Genomic DNA, 16914 nt, shown 5'->3' with positions numbered 1-16914 from the left:
GCAGAAGTGGGAGAAAACCCAGCTCCTAGTCCCTTGTTCCAGCCACTAGACTGCACTTAATTTCCCAGTGCAGCTGAATAATGTCTAAGAAATAGCACTGCAGGGCATGCAGCTGCATGCATGAGTCTGGAGGCTCAACGCATACATGAGCTGCGATATTTCACTCCCCATTCATACCTGGAGGAGAGTTACCACATGGATCAATATTCATGTTTAATATATTTTAACATTTCGTACCATAGGCTCACATGCTCAGCTGTTACCCCCCTTCCAAATACACACACACAAACTCCACAAATTTCTCTCATCCGCCTAAGGAAACTTCACGTCCATTTACAGCCTGCTCCAAAGCCCATTAAAATCAATGGAGAAAACTTCCTTTGGCTTTAGTAGGTTTTGGATCAGGCCTTTCTTGCTCCGGAAAGTTGATTGCACACACAGAAATAGATGTCTCTTTTTCTGCACTAGTAACTGGACCCTATTAGTGACTCTGTTTGCCGTGTTAATATGCTCCTGGCATAATCGTTCCTGTGACTTTTTAAGTGTGACTGACAAATCGAGAAGAAGAATGTATTTTGAACAAGAGCTTATTGTTATTCAGAATATCCGTACAGCAGGGAAAAAAGTGTTCCTTTTGTATAATGAAACATCTGTCAGGAAATAGTCATGTAGAGTTCTTGTTCTTTTCTTATTTTTCACCTATTTAGTTTACCCTGCGTGAGTATTAACCCACAACCGCCTGTCGCACTCTGCTCATTTAAGAACCAGTCTGCTTAAAGTCACTGCAGTCTTCAGAAATGCCAGTTCAATGTACGTTATGTGCGCTTTGTCCAGGGAGGGTCTGAGTCTGCAACAGCTCCCAGCTAGTGGACTTGGGCCCAGATCCTCAAAGGTTACTTAGGCTTCAAACTTGTTGATTGCAATGGGAGTTAGGTGCCTAAATAGCTTTAAACATCTGGCCTTTAGTTCCTTAGCCCAAGCTGTACAGTTCTACTGTTCGTTCGGGAGGTCTGTGGCTCAACCTCAGGGATGATCAGGATAACAGTTGTTACACCAGTACTTCATAACAACAGTGACACCCTGGCCTGTGGGACAGCACATGGTATCAGAAATAAATCCTTGGCCACCTTGCTGGTTATTTGTGGCGTCTCAAAAGTAGCCAGGATGGAACTCAAAACCTCTACTCAAACAAAGCACAGCCCCCTGTGACGTGAGCTGAAAGAGAATATTCACTCATGAGTAGAGTATAGGAGCAATGACACACAATTGAACAGTTCTGAGTCCATTCAGTAGAGGGCCGTGATGCACTCACCTACCAGCCAGTACACTACAGGGTTCAGTGATAGCTGTCGATCACAACAGAACAGCAGCATATGGAGACGGGAGAGTTTATTTATTCAGTGTTCAAGAAGGTGAAGAAAAATGATACACAACGTAAAACCAGGCGTGCTCTCTGTGCGTGGACGGTTTATGCTACAGGTCAGCAGCTTTCTAAATTTGTAGCAGGCAGTACCTAGCTTCAGCAGGCACCAGTTTGGGTAAGTTGCTTCCCATGTCTGGAAATTACAAGAGCTCTAGTTTCACTCTGCTGGAGGAGTCCGCCCGCTGTAGTCAGAAGATGTCGCTTTGCCAATTCCAAGCATTCAGTAATCACGAGTAAGGGCCCAAAAAGCATGAGATTGTCTTAAAAATTTTGAGATTTAAAAAATAATAATAATAAATTGTAGATCCTTTTTATTTGCCTTGTAGTTTTTGAGCTTTTAGTGGCCATGTTTCCAAGCTTTCCTCTGCAGCCAGGAGGGCTAGAAACTAACTTAAAAAAAAATTAATAAAAGCTGATATTCTCACATAATCACCTGACTCCAGGAACTGGAGCTTTAAGAAAAGCACCAAATTTGGTGAGATCAGTGATAAAATTATGAGAGCCAGCAACACTGAATGTTTAAACACAAGTGTTCACTGTAGGTCTTCTCACTTAGCAATATTTTCCCCTTAAATTGCAAAACGGTCTGGAGCTCCACAAACAAAATAAGAGCTGCCTTGTTATTACTTTTCTGCTCTGGGAGTGACAGGAGCAAAGCCTGAAGTTTCTCGTAAATACGAGCTGGTTCAACAACCCCACCCTTAAAGGGACCACAGCCACAATACTCTCTCCTACTAGTCCAAAATTACTTCAGATCTCCAGAGCCAGGTAAACCAATATACAATTGCACCCTGTTTGTTTGTGAATTGGTCCCATGTTTCAAGCAAGAATGTGCATTATCAACTTGAAATAAGGCTGTTCAGACCCACTTATTTAAGTTCATTGTGTAGACAGGTTTATATTTTTGCCCCTTATTTTGACTGTAGGAAACAGAATCTAGCCCACTGGATTGAGTAGCAACAGATAACTCCAATGTGAATGAACTATATTTAGCCACATACTGCTTGTGTGTGTGTGTGTGTGTGTGTGTGTGTGTGTGTGTGTGAGAGAGTTATTAAAGCGAGCAGGCTGAACACCTTATTTAAACAACTACGTGAATATTCAGTCAAAACAAAACTTGAATTTGCTTTGCTCGAGCTCCTTTCCCTTTCGTGTTCCTTTCTGCGAATTTACTGGCAGGAATGTTTGCAGGAAGCAGACAATTTTAAGGATATATTAGAGAATATTTGCACCAGAAACTTGATTTATTCTGAGAGTTACATTCAGCCAATCAGATAACAGAAACCGTGTCATTTATTACAGATTGTTACAATGGCCAGCACAATGAAACCCAACTTGACTGTGGTCTGTAGGTGTTACCACAATATAAATATTAAATAATAACAATACTGTGTATCCAATCCAAACGAACCAACACAGCTTGATTTTTTTTAATTTCAGTTATCAACTGCTCTCCCTAAGCTTCTCCTCAATGAGCTATAGACCAAGAATGATTTGTCTAAATTATTTAGCTAATGATTCGGAGTAACAAATAAATATGTAAACAGCTCACGGACAATTCACTAACAGAGAGAGGCTAAATTCATAGTGAATAATTGATTCACTATGAATTATTCGCTCAGTTCTGTTACTGAAGAACAGCATCTTCCTAGCCTTTGGCTGCCAAATGGTCTGTCTCTGAATGAAATGACTTGACTGAAGCTGAATCAGCTGTTTGCATGAAAGGCTCACGCTGGGTCTTAGAGACACAGGGGTTTTGCTGTTCTCAGTTAGTGGGGTGCACCCCCATTTCCAGGTCATGACCCACTGGTTGAGCAGAACTCCTCTACAGCCTTCAGGGTCCTAAAGCCCGTTATCTGTGTCTGTTAATGGGATACTGTCAAGTAGTTCAGACCCAAGATGTAGGTTCCGTGTAAAGTTTTTATAAGACCTGATCCTAATAGGAATGTGTTTGTGGAATTGAAGGGGAGGGGGAAATTAATGGGAGCAACTGTCTTGATTTAAATCCCCCACCCTTTGCTGTGATTACAGATCAAACATTGCAACTTTGTGCAGTATTTGAGGACCAGAAACTAAAACTGACTCGTCTCTTTTCATTGCTTTTTGCAAATCATTCAGCTTGACCAGCCAGCATGAGTGATTAAAACGAAATCAGACTTTAATAATGATTTCAGTTTTAATCATACCCATCTGGTGTTAATGCTGAGAAGGCAAAAATATTTTCCAACGTTCTTAGAAACTGGCGGTCACCCTTTAAAACAGAGGAGAATTAAAATGTGGACAGAAAGTTGATTTTTAACCCTAGAGGTTCCTTGACTCTTTCGTGGACACAACTGATCTGGGTCAGAATAATGTGGGTAGCAAGTTCTGACCTGTGGCATCAATCGGGCCTGAGCCTTCTCCCACTGAAGCTAATCGCAAAACTCCCATTGGTTTCCATCAGCAGGGCAGGAACTGGCGTGGAGTGCAATAGGCTCACACCCCTACATCCACAGTGGTATTTAGGCTTCATTGAAGGCCTCAAACCTGCAGTCAGTTTTGCCACATACTTAACGTGTGCACACAAATAGTCCCGTTGACTTGAATGGGCTTCCTCAAACTGAAACATGTGCATAGCCGGTTGCAGGGTGGGAGCCTTGGCTTAGCTCCTACTAACGGACAGGTGAGCCCTACACAGCTGCTTAGAGAAAGGTCTGAAAATTACAAAGGACGTAGGAAAACTCAGCGCCATGCTTGAGTGAAACAGCGCTTTGTTCTCAGCAACATGGCACTCGGGTCCATTTGTGCAACTCCAGCTGTGCCGTCCCATTGCCTGCTCGCATGGACATGTGAGAGACAAGGTGGGGGAGGTAATCTCTTTTATCAGACCAACTTCTGCTCATTGAGAGAGAGAAGCTTTCGAGCGGACTGTGGAGCGCAGGGGATTTGTCTTTTCAGACTGACGTGGTTCTAAAACGAGCTGATTGAGAAAAAGGGGGGAGTCAACCTCATTTTATTCAAGGACTAGTCTCTGCGGACTAGTCACCTGAACGTTGCAGACATGTTGTGTTGGAGGATTATTTTGAAGAGAAGAAAAGAAAGTGTATCTTGGTATGACTTGGATCCCTTTGGAAGATTCTGCTCAGCACTCTGAAACCCCCTCTGCTCTCTGCATTGCAAGCCCTGCACAAAACAATGTTAATACTGAGCTTCTCTAGTGTTTCCTGTCCCAGGATTACTGTGTCACCTGCCTCCCAGGTGACACAGTGAGGATGGGGCATAGGTGGAAATAGAACCCAGGAGTCCTGCCAACAGATCCCAGGATTAACAAAGGATCTCAATGATGTATTGTAGCCAGGTCGGTTCCAGGATATGAGAGAGACAAGGTTGCTGAGGTAATATCTTTTATCGGACCAACTTCTGTTGGTGAAAGAGACAAACTTTTGAGCTACACGGAGCTCTTCAGATCTGGGAAAGGCACTCAGGCCTGATCTACGCCAGGAAATTAGGCTGGTATAACTCTGTTGCTCAGGGGTGTGAAAAATCCATACCCCCTGAGCAATGCAGTTAAACCAACCTACGCCCCTGTGTAGACAGCACTAGATCACCAGGAGAATTCTCCCTTCAGCCTGCCTATCACCTTTTGGGGAGGTGGGGGACCTGCACTGACAGGAGAGCCCCTCCCATCCACTGTCTTTACTGAAGTGCTGCTGCATTTTAAGGGAAAACCTGTCCTCAGAGTGTCACAGCTAAATCCAAGGTGGAGCAGATAGCATGACATCAGTAGTTCACACACACTGTAAGAGACCGTTCAAGGTGAAGTGGCCCGGTAACACCTCTCCAGTCACAGGACAGAAAGAGGGGTTAGTGGATTATAGACTGTTGTACAAAGCCATACATCCAGTGTCTTTATTAAGACCCAGATTTTTAGCGTCCAGTGAAGTTACGAATTTAAGCTCCCAGATTCGTCTTTTGAAGGCGTGCAGGTTTCCTTTGAGGACAAGGAGTGAGAGGTCAGATATGGAGCAATCGTAGGGTGACCAGATGTCCCGATATTTGGGGCTTACTCTTACATAGGCACCTATTACTCCCCACCCCGGTCCCGATTTTTCACACTTGCTTTCTGGTCACCCTAAATCAGAAGTCCCCAAACTGTGGGATGCGCCCCCCTATGGGGATGCGGAGGAACGTTATGGGGGGAATGCACAGGCCTGGACCAGGCCCCATGGGGGGCAGGGAGGGAGCACCCCTCAGCCCTGCTCTGCCCTGAGCTCTGCTCCAGGCCTGACTGCAGCCTCTGCCCCTGACTCCCGGCTCAGCTGCGGCCTTGGCGCCCAGCCCCCAGCTTTGGCGCCTGGCCACAGCGCCCAGTCTCGACGCCCAGCACCTAGCCACTGCCTCAGTCCCCGGCCACGCCTGACCCCCGGCCGTGGCCTGGGCGCATGGCTCCTGCCTCAGTCCCCGCTTGTGGAGGCCTGCCCTCTGCCTTGGCTCTTGACCACTGCGGCCCTGCGCCCTGACCGTGGCCCCGCTCCCAGCTGCAGCGCCCAGCCCCAGCTGGGGGAGGGGTGGGATAAAAAGTTTGGGGACCACTGCTGTGAGTGACAGCTTTGTGAAAAGTGTTCCCCCCATGGGTAAGGATGTTTTGAGCTTTTATCATTTTTCTGTGAGAGTTCACTTAAGGGTGTAGTGATTGTCTGGTTTCACCCGCATCGTTGTTGTCGGGGTGTTTAGTGCACTGGATGAGGTACACCACATATTGCGATAGGCATGTGTAGGACCCATGGAGCTTGAAAGGTGTGCTGCGGCGGGGGGGAGAGGGGTACTGATGATCGTAGCAGTGGAGATGTGTCTGTAGGTTTTGCATCTGCTGCTACGGCAAGGTCTGGTGGCTCTTTGCGTGGGGGTGTCCTGGTCTGTGGGGACCTTGCTTCTGAAAATGAGGCTGGGGAGTCGTTTGAAGACCGGAAGAGGGGGGTTGGGAAAGATATTACATTACCCATCTTGTCTCTCAAAGAATCTCAGCACACTTTCCCCAAAATGTCTTGGGGCTGAGTGAAATGCATGAGAACTTTCTACCTCTGGGCTGCCCTCCGCAGATTTGTAGACCATAGATCTTGTGTGTTGACTCTACAGCCAGTAGCACACCTAGTTAATTGCCCTCAAAGGCAGAGTAAAGAACCCCTGGACCTCTTCTTACAGGCTGCAAAGTTTGCTGGATATGGCAGCTCCTAGCTAACTCACTAACCTCCAGTTGCATAGAAAGGGGACTCAGGAGAGAGATCAAAATTAAAAAGCATCATTAACATGCATGGCATACTTTCCCTACCCACAGTACTGCAAGCCTGCCTTTTTCTTTTTTCTTCTTCTTTCTTTTGTGTGTGCGAGGGGAAATCTACAGAAAAAGAGAACAAGATAATGAGTCTAATTCTGATCTGTTACACTGATGTAAACCAGGAGAAAGCCAATGAAGTCAGTGGAGTTGCTCTGGATTTACGCCATCATAACTGAGATCAGAATCTGACCCAACATGTAAAATTCTTGGTTTCTTATGGGCGGATGGGCGAGTGAATTGTTAGAGGAGGATAGTATCTAATTCTATGCCTGCTCTCAGTCTTTCTCCAGCCTTTATCTGCCTTCCAGGATCAAACAGCTGAGGCCTCGCACTGGTTTAAGTACAGGTGTGTTTTTAAACTGCTTGAGTTAAATTGGTGCAAACTTTTGTATCGATATTTAATTTGATATAAGCCAGATCAGAGTGTCCTCAAGGTTTGCACCTGTTTAGCTAAATCAGTTTTTAAACTGGTGCAGCTTTTGTGTGTAGACAAAGCCTAAATAGGACTTTCCAGAGGGTGCAAAATGAATCGTTTCCTTCTTGTTGTGAATTTCTGTTTCTCACCCTAACTCAATTAATTTCACATCATTTCAGAGACAAAATGGTTGATTTCTCTTTTATGCAAAACCCACCTGTTTTGGCACATTTTCTGTGCAAATCTGCTTTCACTCCAGAAAATGCCATCGTTATCAATGTATTTTTGTGAAAATTGGTCTGAGTTGGTTGTGGTACCATTTTCTGTTTCACTGTAAAAATCTTCACCCATCTCTACACTCCAGTACCAGAACAAAGGGAATCTAGCCCTGGTCTGTACTTAAAATTCAGATTGACATAGCTACATCAGGCAGGGGTAGCTATGCCAACTTAACTCCTGGTGTAGATACAGCTCGGTCAACAGAAGAATGCTTCTGTCGACCTAGCTACTGACTTTCAGGGAGGTGGGTTACAGTAAAACGGCGATAGTAAAACCTCTTCCGTCACTGTAGGAAGCATCTTCGCTACAGAGCTATGGCAGCATAGCTACAGCACTATGCGACTGTCATGCCCATCGTGTAGACGTGGCCCCAGTTTCATGCGAGATTGTTGTCTCCCCAGAGCACTGCTTTGCTTGGAAAGTCGTGTTACCCAGAGCACATTAAAAGGACGATCCCTGGGGATGAAGATTTAAGAGACCTTCTGAGACCTGAGAATTTCTTTATGTAACAAAAATAAAATAAAAAATTGCTTACTTTCCCGAATTGCAGCATGCACCATAGTCTGAGTCACAGATAGAGCCAGAGCATAGCAACACAAGCCCCGTTGTTATTCTTCTCATGTAGCAGGAAGAATTTCTGAGAGCACCATAAACTGCATCACATGGTGAAAGCCTGGGTGAGCTCTAATTGCTTCGATTTGCATAATGAGGCTGGGCTCAGCATCCTGCTGATATTTGAAAGAAGAAAATCAAAATCAGCTCTAAATAAACAACTCGCCCCCCCACTCCTAATTTGATCATTCTCTGTCTCTCCCTTAATGCTGAATACACTTGTTCAGCTCTCCTTTCTTCCTGAGGAGACTGAAAAGTCTGGGTAAGTTAAATAGAGGTGCTGCTCAACCACACCCCAAGCCCCTGACTTCCCTTATCAGACGGGGGCTTGGGGTTCAGTGTTTCAGGAGGGATAGTCACAGGTGCTAGTGCCTAGAAACAACGTTGAAACCTTTGCTCCACGTCTGAACAGCAGGTGCGAGCTGGAGACCATCATGCTGGTTTCATGAAATTGTTAATAAATGTTTTAAAAATGTAAATTTGATGCTAAAAGATTGACAGAGAAGGTTCCAAAGGAGCAGCAGGTCCAGCTGGGAGCCAGGAAAGATTAGAATCTGGCTCCAAAGCCGCACTGCAGTCCTCAGGGAGGGTGCCAGGCTCTTCTCCTTACTGGAGCTGGTTTTACCCATTGGCCCCCGCACACTGGAAGGAAGTAATGTCAACATTTATGGTCAGAGGAGGAAGGGGAAAGGGAGGTGAGCTACAAGCCCACCTTTCCAGGCCTGGTGCTCAAAGTCACCTGTTTTTGCCTCTTCCCTTTTTCAGGCCCTGATCCGACTCCTAGTGAAGTCAGTGAAAAGACTTCGGTTGATTTCACTGAGAGTTGAATCAAGCCCTCTGTGCCTAGAACCGGCTGTGGCTGCGCCTCCGCACTGTGCTTTTGTGATCTCCAGGATGGAGGACTGGCAAACGCAGTAACACAGACACATATTTATTAATTCACTGCTGAAATCTGATTAGCGGGTTTCAGGCTTCTAATGTAAGCGCCACTTGTGTCAGCATGGAGCTGTTTCAGTGTCTGGAAAAGACCCCAGCTCACAGACAGGGAAAAAGGGCTTGTTTGTTTTTACAACCTGTTACAACCATACAGTGTTGCAATGATCAGGAATATTAGCATTTTCCCTGCAAAAGCTTCAGAGCAATCCCAGCCTTGGCCATGACTGCAGTTACTGGGGGTGATTGGACACGACTGCACTACACTTTTTATGGAGATGGCTGAATTTTGAGGCATCTGCAATTGGGAAAGCAGATGTTTTTGTTGCTGTAACGTACAGGGTTGTAGTCTGAGGGCTGGACCTGTAGTAAAGCCCTGGTCTTGGGACAGGAACGGGGTGTCTATTTACAAACACATCTGTACTGGATAGATAGGTCTGGGATATAGGATCTGCAGGAGCGTTGTAAGCAAGACACGAGAAGTAATTCTTCCTCTCTGCTCAGCACTGATAAGGAATCAGCTGGAGTCCTGTGTCTGGTTCTGGGCACCATCATCTTGGAAAGACGTGGACAAATTGAAGAAAGTCCAGAGGAGAGCAACAAAAATGATTAATTCCAAAGGGGTAGCCGTGTTAGTCTGTTTTTAGCAAAACAGCAAGAGTCCTGTGTCACCTTAAAGACTAACACATTTATTGGGCATAAGCTTTCATGGGCAGAAACCCACTTGGTCGGATGCATTGGGTTTCTGCCCACGAAAGCGTATGCCCAAATAAACGTGTTAGTGTTTAAGGTGCCGCAGAACTCTTGCTGTTTTGCTAAACATGATTAAAGGGCTTGAAAACCTGTCCTGTGAGGAAAACTTGAAAACCTTGGGTTTGTTTAGTTTGGAGAAGAGAAGACTGAGGGGGGGCACGATTACAGTCTTCAAGTCTGTAAAAGGTGTTATAAAGAGAAGGGTGATAAATTGTTTTCTTTAACCACTGAGGAGAGGACAAGAAGCAAGGGGCTTAAATTGCAGCAAGGGAGATTCAAGTTAAACATTAGGGAAAAATTCCTGATTGTCAGGCTTGCTAAGCACTGGAACAAATTATCTAGGGAGGTTGTGGAATCTCCATCATTGGTGGTTTTTAAGAACAAGTTAGACACACAGCTGTCAGGGCTGGTCTAATACTGAGCCCTGCCTCAGTGCAGGGACTGGACTAGATGACCTACCAGGATCCCTCTGTGTAGACAAGTGATGGACCGGAGGATGGAGGGCTCCACACAGCCAAGGGAAAGTCCATGGGCTGGTGGAAAGGTAAATGGCCACCTTGTTTCCCTGTAGATTCAGAGTTCTTCAGAAGAGCAGCATGGTGCTATACAGCTGGGCCCCTGAAGGGTTTAGGGAGTGCCCACCCCACACCGAAGTGGAGGGGGGTTAATGGAGATCAGATGGGCCAATTAACCTAATAGTGTGACTGCTGAGAAGAAAGCCCTAATTAGAGGAAGAGGCGCCCCTGTGCAGGAACAGGCGGGCCTGCAGAAAGCCAAGTAGCTGGCTGCAGAGTAGGGCGGTTGCTGTGGGGATAGGCTGCAGGGAGGAAGGCTGTAGTCACTCCCTGAGTGGAGGGAGTTGGAAGCTGGCCAGCCCAGGGAGTGGGGAAGCCAGGTATGTAGGGAGAAGGCCAGGGAAACAGCAGCAGAGAGGTGGGACTGTGGCTGCTTGGTATAGAGTCCCTGGGCTGAATCTGGTGTAATGGGTCTAGGTACCTGTACCAGCCAGTAGGTTTTGGCACAGGGCATTGGAGGTGTCAGCCGGACAGCTAATCTGGAAAGACCGTGAATTCCCCCGAAGGGGGGGACTTTAGGGACCTGGCCGAAGGGCCAAGCCATGCAGAGGAGACTGCAGATCTGGGAGAGAGCGGGGCTGCAGAGCACGATAAGTTGGGAGAAGACCCTGCCAGAGGGAGAGTGCAAGCTGGCTGAGTGAATCCCCAGGACGGCCAGCAGGAGGTGCCATTGGCGGTGAGTGAACCCTGTGACAGTACCTGAATGGCTACATGTGCTCACTAAAACTGCCCCAAGAGATACACACTCTGTTGTGGGGGTGCCTTGCCGACGATCTCTGTGTCTGAATATGTCGTGTGTATTGGTGACCATGTGTCCAATGGTTAGAGAATGGGACTGGGGTTGTGTTACTCGCCCTGCTACAGATGCACTGGGTGACCTTGGCCAACTCCCTGTATCTGCTTTGTAATAATACCTATCTCCTACGGATGGTGAGCCTTATTGCACTAATGTTTGTGAAGGGTGCTCTAGGCAGGTTGTGCGTTGTTACCCTGGCACTAGATGCTCTATATCAAATGATCATATGGATTAGCCACAATTCCCCTTTGCTAACCAGGATTATGTTTCCTAATGCTAGCCAATTAATAGGGCATGTCATTTATTCAAGCTGTCTGGGGCTGCGGTCTCCCAAGCCTGACTCCTTCAGTCAGCTCCAGCACTAGGCACTTGAAGAGGTCTGGACTAGTTTGGCCCGAGGATGTTTCCATCCTGCGTTGGCTGGGAGTGGGGGTGGAGGGCCAAACGCTGAGCTTGTGTCTACAGTGTAGTAAACTGGAGCTGCTGCCTTTGCTTAGTGGGACTCTGTCTTTTGGTTAACAGGCTCGGTGATGACATCTAATGCAGTGGTCACTGTGATGGCTCCTGAATTCACAAGTCAGTGAAGTTTGGGCGTGGGTTAATAACTGGGCCGTGCTGTCCTTCCAGGGAGACCAGGAGCACCAACTTAGCTTACAGCCCCGAAGGCCCTGTAGGGTGGGAGTGTGTGTACGAATACACTCTCCTCTGGTGCGACGGCCAGAAACTGCTGCTTGGTGGTTCGTTTCCAGAGGGAAAACCCAAAGAACACAGAAGAGGTTCATTAGACAGAACACCCAAAATCTCCTCTACGCTGTCTCTCTCCAGGATTTTCAAGGTGGCTGAGCTCCACTATGCCCTCACGCTAGAGCACGAGGGTTCGGTACCTGTGGTGCAAGAGTCCAGCAGATGTCACTAGAGCCTCTGGAATAGGTGAGGGACATCTGGCTCTTGGGGAGTATCCTGACTTCTCCCATTCACCCAGGGCTTGCAGTCAGAACCGTCTGGAAATTATCTGGAAATTCATGCAGCTGACTAGAATGCCAGGGCCCACCTATACCTGCAGAGGCTGCAATGAAAAAAGCAGCTTTTGCCCAGGCCTGGCGGGTGCAGAGCTCTCCCCGGTACTCGCTAGGCGAGATGCCTGCCTCATGGCAGCAGGGTTCAGTAATCCTCACGCTGGCTGGAAGGGGACAGTGATGTTCCCCTCGCGGCAGCCATGGTCTCCGCTGTCACGCTGACCCGCCGTGCCGTGGACCCATCACGCTGGTTTTGCTCTTTGCTCCCTTGGTGACGTCTGCCAACGTTTCAGCCACAGACACGGTCCCGGGTCACCAGAGCCCAGCAGCCCCAGACGTGCGCGGTGCTAGTATGCTGGCTTTGCACAACACTTCTCCCCACACACCCACAATTGTCTCCACATTCCTCACAGGATCAGGAGCTTCCACTCACGTCTCCGTGACCCAGCCACCTTCCTTCTGGGTGAGGAAGCCTCCAGAGACTGCCTTTCTGCTGAGTGACACAGACCTCTTCCCTTAGTGGTGATAGAGGGTGGTGATAGGAGAAGGGGCATAATCTACCTGTCCCTACTCTGGGAAGCAAGAGGCTCAGGGTTGACACGAAAACAGCATTCCCTCAAATGGCCCTACAACTAGGCCGGCCCTACCTGACTATTCTGAGAGTATCAAGCATGTTTGCCAACCTCAGGGGATGTATTTATGCTCTGACTCAGTCCAAGGAAAGTAAGGGAATTTCACTAAACTGGATGTCTGTACTTGCCACACCCCAGTGACTGTAATGTAATGTACCAGTTACTATGCACGTGTCCATCTGCTCTCTCAGACCGCCTGGCAGTGCGTCATAGCCCGCCATGGAGATTCTCCTTTAGCTCAGAGGTGGGGAGCTGTGCTTTCAGAGCAGGCAGCCCTGAGTTCTGTCCCTCCTCTTGTGTGAATTTCCGAGTGATCGTGGCATGCAGCATGGTCCTAGGTGGGCTGGACTTTGAGCATGGATTTGTTGCAGTGTCATGAGTGCGGCCAGGTCAAGGTTCAATGGGGTAGGCTGTGGGAGTATTGTGTGCTGTTGTGGGTTTAAATTGGACCCACAAAGTGCCGTTCTGCTTTGAAAAGAGACTGCAAAAATACCCCCTCCTAACCCAGCAGCTCTGTCCCTCTTGTTTATCTAAGTCCTTTGTGCTTCTCTTGGTTAACCCTGCCAAGCCAACACTAGAAAAGCTTTGCCAGTTTAGCTATACTGGCTGAGCTATACCAACAAACCCTCCTGGTGTATATACAGCTTTGACTAGCAAAGAGTGCATTTGCTGGATGCAGCTTATGCTGTTTTAGCGAGCAAAATAAACTACACCAGCAAAAGCATGATTCCTCGGTAGATCTGCATCTATACTAGGGGTTTTGATGGTGTAGATCTGCCACCAAAAAGTCACACTCACAACATTGTTATCATGACAAAAGTTTTTAGTGTAGACCTGGCCTGAGGGAGATGTGCGACCTTCTGTTTCTACCAGGATGTCATCCCCAGAATGGTTTACTGAGCGCCACCCCGCCACACCTGTCCAGCCCTTTTGACAATGGGATTGCCCGGGTGGCCGTCGGGCCTTAATTTGGCCTGCAAAATGTTTGGATGTGTCTCTGCTACAGCGGCACAGCTACAGCCCTGCAGCTGTAGCGCCGTAGTGTAGATGCTCCTTACTTGATCAGAAGGGGGTTTTCCATTGATGTAGTTAATCCACCTCCCTGAGCAGTGGTAGCTAAGTCAACAGAAGGATTCTTCTAGCCACGTCTACACCAGGATCAGGTCAACTTACTACTTCCCACCTCTGAGCAAGGCAGCTAGATAGTCCTAAGGTGGAGGTGTAGACCAGGCCACAATCTCAGTAGTGGTGATGTGCAGAAGGGAAAGAACCCAGCTTGGCTTTCAGATCCCAGTCTGTATTCAGCTCTTAGATACTCTGGTGGCGTACCTTCAGATATGGAGATGGGGCATGATCCAACTCTCATTGAAGTCAGTGGGAGTCTTTCCAGTGACTTGATTGAAAGCTAGATATGGCCCAGAGTTTACAGAGCTAACAGTTTTTTGGGGGGAACCCATCTTTTTACCTATAAACAGCCCATTTGGCCTGGCAATCACTGAGAGATAATAACCCTGGGACCTGCCCATGTCACTTGAACAGAGCCCTCTGTCAGAGTAGAACTGCACGGGAGGGATCTTTCGTTGTAGTGGATTGTTCGGGGTGTTGCATTTGTGTGGTGTGACTGCAGTGAAGAGTAGGATTCAGTGGCCCGGACTCCCTGTGTGGTTTACACTGCTAGTGAAAGGGTCCTAGAAATGTTTGGTAATTCAAAGCTGTGTCTGATTCCAGCAGGCCTGAATGTGTGGTGAAGGTGCTTCATTAAACTGTGGCATTAGATTGCAGGTAGTAGATACTGCGAGAGAACATGTGATTTCCATTTCTCTAGGCAGGGACTTGAATGATCAGCTCTTTGCTCCTCCTCCCCCAGAGCATGCATCTGGGCTGGTGTTCTCTGGACACTTCCCTGCCCCTCTGGGAGGAAGTGCTAACTCCAGGTGTTTCCCGAAGCGAGAGCCTTCTGCAAACAGCACGACCTTATTTTTTACAGAGAAAGACAATTCACGCCTTAAAATAAAACACGCCTGTTTGTGCTGGGGGCTGAGGTACTGCCATGAGTGCTGACCGGATGCCGTCATGTTCAGGGTTCACTCCCTGGAACTGCACAGAACCCAGCTTTAACCAGCTGGGTCAAGGAGGGAGGGTGGTTTCTGTGTGATGCGCTGGACTAGGACTCAGGAGGATGGGGGTTCAATTCAATTCTTGGCTGCACCACTAGGGGCTCACACACTTTGTTTTTTCAGTAGGCTGAGCTCATTGCACACCCCGAGGGCTCCTTGCCACCCTCCATTCTTCCCCACAAGCACCCTGGGTGCCACCCTCCCATCTCCCTCTATTTCAGGGATGCTCTGCAACTTCTTCATCTCACACTTTCCCACGTGACAGGGGTTCTGTGTACCCCCCCCGCCCCAATGTCTTCCATTCTTCTCTCCCATGCCAGAGGGCTCTGTGTGCTCCCCTCTTCCTCCCACATTATTTCTCTTCTTTCAGCCTGGAAGATAACGGATGCAGTGTTCAAAAGTTATGGCATTACATTCAGACAGACAAACAGAGAAATGCTGTCAAGCTTGATCTTAGGTAAATAGATCTCTCTCTGCTGCCCTTCCCTGCCTGCACGGTGGGGTTGGGAATATCACAGGGGCGTGGGGAGGGTAGATTTGTTAATCTTTGTGAGGCTGTCTGTTGCAGAGAGCTGCAAGGTATTTAGAGAGAGGACAGACAGACGGTTCTAACTCCTTCACCCTTCAGTGTGTCCCGCTGAGATCTTGATCCGACACTATACTCAGATATCTGCTTCCAGCCTTCAAGGTACAAATTAGGAACTTCTTGCAAAATCAAAATGTTAATTTCTCCTCTGTTTTCTGCACTGTTCCAGTCCTATGGGGAGAGGCCATGAGCTGAGAGGTTTCTCCACACCATGGAGAGGACATTTCTGTGGGGGATTATGTTGGATCAATTCTTTGCAGATCGGTTTTAAGTGGGACACAGAATCACAGACACTGTGGGTGAGATTTTCAAAAACACCTGAGCACTGAAACTCCTCTAACTCACAGTTGTGTTGTTGGCAGTCCCACCCTGAGCAGGAAAAGGCTTATTTTTGGTCTAGATCTGAGTTTGGATCTCAAGTTTTATTTCAAATGCCCCTCAACTTTTGGGTGTAAAAATCCAAATCCAGACCTAAAATTCACCGTAGAAGGGGGAACCCCACCCCTGGTGATCTCATTACAATGCACTGAACCAACACCTGGATCTCAGCACTCTTAACCTTGGAGATCCAAACCTGAATCTAATTGAGTCATCTTCTCACTGCTTCCCTGCTGCAAAGCCATCTCCATACATTGCCAGGTCATTGTGGGATGGTGGCATGTCCTTGGAAATGTGGGGGGAGGGAGGAAATTAAGCACAAAGAGAATGATGATGGGACAGATTATTTCAAGCACCTCCCCCACAAACGCACACATTCTGATGGCCAGATCCTCACTTGGTGTATATTGCCATAGCTCTATTGATGTTAATGGAGTGAAGCTGGTTTACACCAGCTGAGGATCGGACTCATATTGTCTAGAACATGGGTTCTACACTGGAGAGTCAAGAACAGGTCCAGGGGACAGATGGAGCAATAACCACCCTCCTTTTCTGTCCGGCTAGAGGGGATGGGGCCCCAAAATTGTGGCAGGGTGAGGAAGTTCCAAAAATGGTTTCTGTCGTAACAGTATTGAAAATATCAAGAACCACTGCTCTAGAAAGACAGCATGAAACTGGCCAGGCTGGGCTTGGACACTACAATTAATTGTAAAGGTTAAATACTTTGTCTGATGTGCACTCAGAGCACATGCAACTGTCTATTCCAGCTCCCCTTGAAGAATCAAGTTTCTTTTTTCTCTATGAAGCCTGGTAAATGAGTCTCTAATAGTCGTGCTATTGGAAATAATGGTATCCCAGGTGGCTGGTTCTGTTAATTACAGGTGTGTTCATTAGGGGACTCCCAGGGGTTAAATCCTAATTGTGGTGCCCCAGGTGGGAACTCCTTTTAATGCCATTCCAGGAGCACCAATCTTTTCTGTCGAGCCTCTGCTCTTCGAGGAAGGAAATCTTAAAGCACCGCACCATGGTGATCTTGTCAGACTCGTTCCCTGGTGGGAATTCCTGTAGACTTTATTACAATCCTT

The 16914-nt window shown here is 47.5% G+C and overlaps 1 protein-coding gene across 2 annotated transcripts in view; it reads left to right on the top strand.

Moving 5' to 3' along the window:
- The window catches only part of FBXL18 (F-box and leucine rich repeat protein 18), a 55794-nt gene extending 47825 nt beyond the window's left edge, over nucleotides 1–7969 (top strand). For both annotated transcript variants that reach the window (XM_067534114.1, XM_067534112.1), the window contains exon 6: nucleotides 7833–7969. The gene's annotated coding sequence lies outside the window, so the exon portion shown is untranslated. The remainder of the gene's footprint in view (nucleotides 1–7832) is intronic.
- The last annotated feature ends 8945 nt before the right edge of the window (nucleotides 7970–16914 follow it).

Source organism: Emydura macquarii, unplaced genomic scaffold, assembly GCF_026122565.2.
Source record: "Emydura macquarii macquarii isolate MOO-44397 ecotype Brisbane River unplaced genomic scaffold, CSIRO-AGI_Emac_v2 contig_3390, whole genome shotgun sequence".
Taxonomy (NCBI): domain Eukaryota; kingdom Metazoa; phylum Chordata; order Testudines; family Chelidae; genus Emydura; species Emydura macquarii.
This window is presented reverse-complemented; position numbering and strand designations above follow the sequence as displayed.